The sequence below is a fragment of the Sturnira hondurensis genome, unplaced genomic scaffold (assembly GCF_014824575.4).
Source record: "Sturnira hondurensis isolate 20B ecotype Veracruz unplaced genomic scaffold, ASM1482457v3 Scaffold0008151, whole genome shotgun sequence".
Taxonomy (NCBI): Eukaryota; Metazoa; Chordata; class Mammalia; order Chiroptera; family Phyllostomidae; genus Sturnira; species Sturnira hondurensis.
Window position 1 is genome coordinate 232690 of NW_028080782.1, and position 8054 is coordinate 240743.

The 8054-nt window shown below is 44.7% G+C and overlaps 1 pseudogene; it reads right to left on the minus strand.

Annotated features, from left to right (window-relative positions):
- Positions 1-1914: 1914 nt before the first annotated feature.
- Positions 1915-7116, minus strand: LOC118992225 (bile salt sulfotransferase-like; annotated as a pseudogene).
- Between the last annotated feature and the right edge of the window lie 938 nt (positions 7117-8054).

Sequence of the window (8054 nt, forward strand, 5' to 3'; positions counted from 1 at the left end):
TTCCTTGCCTGAAGGCCCGCCTGGGATCAGTCTCACAGCAGTGACCAGATTCCCTGCACCCCATAATTGCTGTTGTTGTAGCTTGTACCACAACCTACGCTGGACACCCCATATCCAGGGATGTCACCTAGAAGCTGGCATTTCACCTGTTCCTTCTCCAGCCTCTCAGCATTTGGTGGGGCCAGATGGTTTTCTGTCTGACAGTGTTTCCCAAATGGGCTCCAAGAGGGAGGGCAGGGTGACCTTCCTTTGGGGACCCGTGCCCATCAAAACCACTGACCCAGATGCTTGGCCACGTGGGCAACCTCCTGGGCTCCACACAAGTGACCTGGGCTCCACAGAGGGGACGGGATAGGATCTCAGCTCAGTCTCTGTCTTTAACAGGAACAAGGACGTTCCTGCCCCCTTCTCTCTGAGTCCCCCTTTGATCTGCATCAGTGGGTCTCCTGGAAGACATCCCCACTGGAGGAACTGTGAGGCCCAGGGCACCCTCGGTGTGGCCCTGGCCCACCCTGGGACAGGTCGAAGTGAGATGCTCCCTTACTCTTCGAATGCTGTGTTTTCCATTTTTCTTTTGTGAGCCAAAGGAGGGCACTTCAGCCTCAACCCTGGTCCCGGCAGCCACAAAAAGTGCCCTGTCTGTAGACGCCTGCTAGTGTCCCTTTCTTGTGAGCGAGACTGAAGACAGGTACTATGTATTTCACCATCTTGCAGGTGTCATCCCAAAGTTCTCGTTGAAAAATGTATTTTCCTGGCTTCCTCTCATTGTCTACACATGCTCTCTCATGGCTCACTGAGCTTCTTGAAGGCAGCATCTTTGGCTTTATATCCTACACCATAGAGCTATACATTTGAAAACTATATAATCTTGTTAACCAGTATCATCCCAATGCATTTAATAAAAAATTAAAACATCCAGTCATAAACAAAACGAACACAAAAGCCAGTGATTTTGAATTCTTGGTCAGGCAACTCTCACATTTCCATTTCTTTGGAGACAGTTCCAGGGCTTTATATTTGGGGGCCTCGTGTCTACCTGACCCTTCCTGACCTATTCAGCTCAGTGCTGTCTGCACGTTTGGAAAAGAGCCAGTGCAGTGGCTCCAGTCTCTACATTTTGACCCCTCAACTCTACGCCTCCTCCTCCCTCCTACGGGGAAGTTTTAGGATTGTGTCTTCTCTCAGTCCCGCAGAGCTGTTGCATGCTCAGAGTTGTCTACTCATGCACCACGGACTGGGACAAGGGAAACATGTCCCTTTTCTTCCTCTCTCCTGAATTAACTGCCTCAGGATGGTCTGAAGTTCCTAGAGACAGAGTTTGAAATGGGCATTTTGTATAAATGATTCAACAGATGAGCGTGGCCTGCAGAATAGGTAACATGGCAGCTGACAGGGAAGGAAGAGAGAACCCAACACAGATGTGGCCAGGATGGGAGGCCCGTTTCATCCCGGTGCCCAGCAGGCTGGAAGGCACAACACACGACATCTTTGGTCCCTTTGGAGGCCAGGGTGCCAGGCTTAGCACTGGCATGGGAGTCGTCCATTTGGAGCTGGTGGCCGAGCAGTAGCCTAATTTCTCAGAAAACTTCTCACCGGTTTTGCTGAGCAATTTTGCTGAAATGAGCACACCTGCTATTTATCGTGTGCCTCACCCATGTCAGTTGGTAAATAGGCAACAAAAGCCTCTAGCCCAGAGTATGCACGCTCAATTCTAAGTTCGCATTCAAGATGGGATGTCACACATACAAAGAATATATGTGATTGGGAGTGGGCACCAAAGGAGTAATATGTGTGTGTGATGTGTCTCAGAGCATTCATATGTCACAAACATGAGAATGTAGTAACATTTATTCATTAACACCCAGTGAGTGGGGGTTAGGAAGGGCATTGGCTGTTTGTTTGTTTTTATTATTATTATTCTCTGTGTTGGAAATACTATATAACTTTTTGAAGCCAACATGGCTTAAAGTTAAAAGGGAACATGGTGGTGATTAGGTGTATAAAGAATTGTAACATGCAATACGAAGTTGGCTTTGTATGAGCAGCCTGGTTCCCAAGAACAATAGGAAATTCAGCATTTACACCCATGGGGTCTTCAGTCCCATGGGAAGAGGCCCTAAGGAAGCCCGGCCATCTTCTCTCAGTAAATATTATCAAAGGCTTCACTCTGGGCCACCGTGAAGTGATTTTTCCAGTCCCCAGTGATTCCTGTCAAACACAAAACATCAGTCCTGATTAGATTTATTGACAAGGTCTCTAGACTTTATTTATACTTCTTTGTCATATACAGTCAAGGAAAAACTCACTCAGTATAGCTGAGTGGTTAAATTTTTATGGCCTGGATTGACATTGCATTGGTTGCAATCCCAGACTGTTGGGAACTGCTCTGCCTGGTTTCAGGAATTGTAACTACCCCCCATGGCTAAGGATGAGTGAGCGACCTCCGGAATGTGAGCCACAGGATACAAAGCTTGTCTCTGGTAGCAAATGCTGCCTCCGTTTCCTCCCTGCCCCCAAAGCATGGTCGGAAGTCCATGATGGGTAAATTTCCTCCCAGTGAGGGACAACCTAAGCTAGACTCGATCACTTGGGAGGCCTTCATGGAAGGACTGGGGGCGCTGCAACAAAGAGCAATGGACTCTCGCCCCCCAGTTTTGACAAAGCCCAAGTTCCCAGGTACTCTGGGAGAAGCGCTTCCTGGCTCTAATCCACTTAAGCCTGAAAACCTGATGGTGAGGGGTGCAGCTCCTTGCCTTGCAAGAGAGGATCCAGGGAGGAATTTGGCATAAGAAAGAATTTCTAAAAAATCCTGCTTTGCTAAGAGTGTTTTCATTCATATGTTAAGGGTCTGAGCAGGAAACCCCAAAGTCTCTGCAAACCCCCTTTCCTGACAGACTGTGACTCAGACTAAGCCCTCAGATTTCTTTGAAATGTTATCTACTGTGTGATCCTTGCCGCCCTGTATTCCTGTGTTTTACAACCCAATAAAAGCCCCTGGAGGAAGGGGCTCAAGGCCTCTTTTTCCCCTGAGAAACTGGCCACCTCTCCTCCCCAAGCAGATCATGTCTTGGTAGTGTTTACTTTCATCCGTGGCGGGTGGGGGGACTTGAGGGCAAAGTTGCCCCCACACCAGACTACTAGTTGCATAATAGAGTTCAGTTTACATTGTGCCCTCTGTTCATTAGCACTGTTCCCAGTAGCGGCCTCACAAGGACAGTGGGAGGGGATAGAGCAAGTCACAACAGCAAGAACACCTAACATGCGGGAAGTAATTATTCTCTGCCTGGCACTGTGTTAGGATATTACTTGTCTACCTCTTCAACATGGAAGACATTTCTTTTTTATTTATTTCTTTTCTTTTTTTTTTTTTTACCCTCCCGCTAATCAGGATTGCTCATCTCTTCCTTCTTTACATGCTTCCCTGAGCTTACTTTATTTAATTTTCCTTTTTAAAAAAATTTCATCATTTTCAGAGAGAGAAGGGAAGAAGAAAGAGAGGAAGAGAAAGATCAATTTGGTTGCTTCTCCCATGCCCCGCACTGGGGATGTGGCCCTCAACCCAGGCATGTGCCCTGACAGGGAACTGAACCTGCAACCTTTCAGTTCACAGGCTGGTGCTCAATCCACTGAGCTACACCAGCCGGGGTGCAAGACATTTCTTTAGGACACTGCTGCTCTCGCCCAGGGTCCTATAGGTGGGACTGGAGTTCTCGCTATGGCTGGTGAGTCCACGTTAGTCCTCTTTCCTTGAACTCTGTACCTGTGATTGTCACAGCATCCAACTGCACTACCCAGAGCTTGCAATACACAGTCTTCTTTACTCAAATGCTGTTCCCTTTGGTAGCCCAGCCCATAGTCCGTGTCATTTCTCTTTAAGTTCACCCCAGCCCCTCTGGATTTTAAATCCAGGGGGACAATGGAATCGGCCCAGTCTTTGCATTCAGCACTCTCATTTCCTGTGTTTAGTGAACATGTTTCATTATTGTCATAGGCGTCTCAGTTGAATAGTTGACTTGAAGCTAAATCTCATGTCTTCCCTCTCATTTTTCTGTCCGCAGTAGTCCCATGTTAAGGCTTCTTTCGGAGAAATAGATATCCCCATGGTCCATATGTGAGGAGATTGTCACTGTACAATCCTAGGGACCACACTAGCACTGTGAGTGGAAACTCTGTGTAGAAACCATGAGTGTGCTCTGTGTGATGGGCAGCATCTAGGAAACAGGTGGGACAGGCAGCACCCCAAGAGATGTGGGGTTCAACAGCAGTGCTCCTTGTTTTAAGTTTTCTTTACAACCTAATGAATACCAAAAAAAACCCCTTAGACTCTTAAAGTCAGGTCCCAATTATGTGATTTGCATACATTCACTTGGTTCCATCATCCCATGTCTTAGTGCATCAATATAAGGTGGGGAGTTCACCGTCCACCTCACTCATGTCATGGAATTAGAAACGCTCATACCTTTTCTCATAAAGTGCCCTTTGCTGTGATCCATGATGGCATCAGGTACTCAAGAGAAGTTGCTCATTTTATGGTCTTTCATGGCCTGGAAGGACACACTCTTGAGGACTGAATTCAGTTCTTCTGGGCTTAGCTTCATGCCCAAGAACTGGCTGACCCTCTACACTGGCTCTTGTGTCCTAGAAGGAGAACCACCAAAGAGGAAACACGAGAGTGAAGTGAAGTAGGGAGTGAGAACGAAGAGGCAGCAGAGAATGAAGGAGGGGAGAGAGAAAACGGGAAAAGCAGAGCATTAAGTCATCGTGTTCATCTGGAAGACGCACAGTATGATCGGATGGGGGTTCATGAGCAAATGCCCTTTAGAGACAAAAGAGAGAGTGCATTCCAAGTCAGCCACTTCCCTTTGATACCAGCCATCACTGGCTATGAGTATTGACAAAGTCAACTCCTACAGGAACCCCTTTCCTGTCAATGAACCTGGGAACATGTCAGTACTTCCTGCACCTGTCTGACCCTGTCAAGTTCCGCCTTTCACTGTATCCCCCCCTGACACCACTTCTGGCTGCCCAGATTCAATCAGATTTCCCCTAGAATCACTGATAGCTTTCCGCAACTACATTTGTTATTAAGCTCTTCCTCAGTGCACACACTAAGTGCTTTAGGAAGACATAACCAAGAAACTAGAGAACATGTGCCAATGAGGGAGGTCAATGAAGAAAAGACAGTGACATTTCTGCACTGGGCTCTGATGGAAAGCGTGGAGGGAAGGCAGACAGCTGTGAAATTAAGTTGGAGAGAGTGAATTTTGTGGAAGAAGGACTACCTGATGCAGCTCCTCATAGGATATTAGTAGGAAATTCTCTTCTTTCATCTGCAGCCAGCGATGCATGTGGTCAAACCATGAGCCAAGTGCCACTGCAAGAGAAGTGAGGGGAGAAGGGGACTGGTTCTTACTTCTGATCTCAGTTGCCTAGGCAAGTCAGCACCCGTCAGCCCTGCCTTAGGAATTTGATGACCAAGTGACTCTCACTGCATGAGAAATAAAATTCTGCATGTGAAAGGTATCATATTTATGATGAGTTCCCCATCTGCTTATGAGGAAATGATTTTGAATTGTGAGGAGAATTTAGCTAGAAAATGAAAGAGCTGGACTCAAACCCCACCATGTTGGAGATCAAGGTCTGTGTTCTTTTTTGGTGACTGCTAGGGTAGCTCCCAGAAGACACCACGTGTTTCACATCTCTTTTTTGCCCACCCCTAAGCTTTGGGATAGCACATCTGATGAGAAATTTTCTTTTTCCCTAGACCAATGTATGCAGATGACTGTAGCTAGGAAATCATTTTGACATATTGCTTTGATATAGTTAGTTTTTTTCTGGAATAGGGCATCCATGGTATAATTATCATTTGAAAGCTCTTGTACATTGATTTCTTTTTTTTGCATTTTGTTAGTGTTTTATTTCCTTTGGAGAAAAGGAAGTTACACAAGACAGGCTAAATGCAGGAATGTCAGCATTTTCAAAATTACCCTAGGTAGGTTTGTACCATTTTCCATCCCACCAGAAACACTTGAGCACACCTGCCACCCAGCATCTCCACACCAGGATGGGATTCAAATGTTCTGAGTGGCCGATGTGGTTGTCCGAATGATGGTCTCCACAACAATGCCCATGGCCCATTTCCAAGATGACACAAGATGTGACTATGGGTCTTCAGATGGAAAGATTTGCAGGGATTACCTAGGTGGAAACGATGTGATCTCAGGGTTCCTCATAAGAGAGAGGTAAGGGTGTGAGAGTCAGAGGAGGGAATGTGACAATGGCAGAGACAGAAGGCTGTGGCCCTGAGCTAAGGAGTGTAGGAACTGAAAAGGCAGGAAGTGATTTCTCTCCCAGAACCTCGAGAATGAGTGTAGCAACGCCTTCACATTAATTTATGTTCATAAAACATAATTTGGATTTCTGAGCTTTATAAAGTTTTTTGTAAGATTTTATTTTTTTATCTTTAGAGAGGAAGGGAAGGAGAGAGGGAAGGAGGGAAATATCAATGTATGGTTGCCTCTGATGTGTCCCCTGACTGGGAATCGAACCGCGATCCTTTGGTTCAAAGGCCTGTGCCCAATCCACTGAGCTACGCCAGCCAGGGCTGGATTTCTGAGCTTTAGAGGGTAAGACTGTTTTTGTTGTTGCTGGAGGCCATTACTTTGTGATTATTTCTTACAGCAATGATAGAAGGGTAACACACTTCCCCTGTGATATGTGAGAAGGGCAGCTGGGGACATTTACTGTAATATTTGCTGTGGGCTTTTGAATTATGGCTTTTATTATATTGAGATAGTTTTATTCTAGTCCTAGTCTGTTGAGTGATTTCATTATGAAAGATTGTTGAATTTTGGGAGAGGCTTTCTTCCTGCATCCTTTGGGATGATCATGTGGTTTTTGTCCTTCCTTTGTTAATGTGATGTGTTACATAGATTAATTTTCCATTTTGAACTATCCTGGAAGTTCTAGTATAAATTCCACTCACTTGTGTGTATGATCCTTTTCATGTGCTGTTGAATTCAGTTTGCTGATACAGTTACCCTTGAACATAGGGGTTAGGGGCATCGACTCTCTGCATAGCTGAAAATCTACATGTAATTTAGGTTTACCTTGCATATCTGCAAGCTCCAACCATAGATGAAAAATACTGTAGCTATATTGATCTGCAGCTGGTTGAATGCATGGATGCAAAACCCAGGGATATAGAGGGTTGGCAGTGTATTTATTGAAAAAAAATCTTTTAATTTTATTCTGCTGATTTTGGATTTAATTTGTTTTTCTTTTTTTCTTTTCTAAGGGAGCAACTTAGATGATTAATTTTAGGTATTCTTTTCTAATATATGCATTCAATGCTAGGAATTTCCCACCAAGCACTGGTTTCACTGCATCCCAAATTTTGATGAGTTATGTTTCTATTTTCATTTAGGTCAAAATATTTTTTAATTTCTCTTGAGATTCTTCTTAATCCATGTATTATTTAGAAGTGTGTTGTTTAATCTCCAAGTAATTGGGAATTTTCCAGTGATCTTTCTGTCACTGATTTCTAGTTTAATTCCATTGTAGTCCAAGAGCAGACAGACATTATAGATTTCTGCTCTTTTGAATTTGTTAGGGTGTGTTTTATGGTCCAGAATGTGCTCTGCCTTGGTGACTACTCCATGGGAGCTTGAGAAGGATATGGTTCTGCTGTTGTTGGCTGAAGTTGTCTGTAGCAGTAATTATACGCAATTGAATGATGGTGCGGTTGAGTCCTTAACTGATTTTCTGCCTGCTGGAGCTGTCCATTTCTGAGAGGGCTACTGAAGCCTCCGGCTATGAGAGTAGATCTGTCTGGTTCTCCTGGCAGGTCAATCAGTTTTTGTCTCAGTTAGGTTGATGGTGTGTTAGGCACACACGTTGTGAATTGTTACATATTCCTAAAGAATAGACTCCTATATCATTATGTAACACCCTCTTTATCTATGCTAACTTTCCTTGTTTTTAAGTGTGCTGTGTCTGAAATTGATATAGCTACTACTGCTTTCTTAGGATTAGTATTAGCTTGGTATATTTCC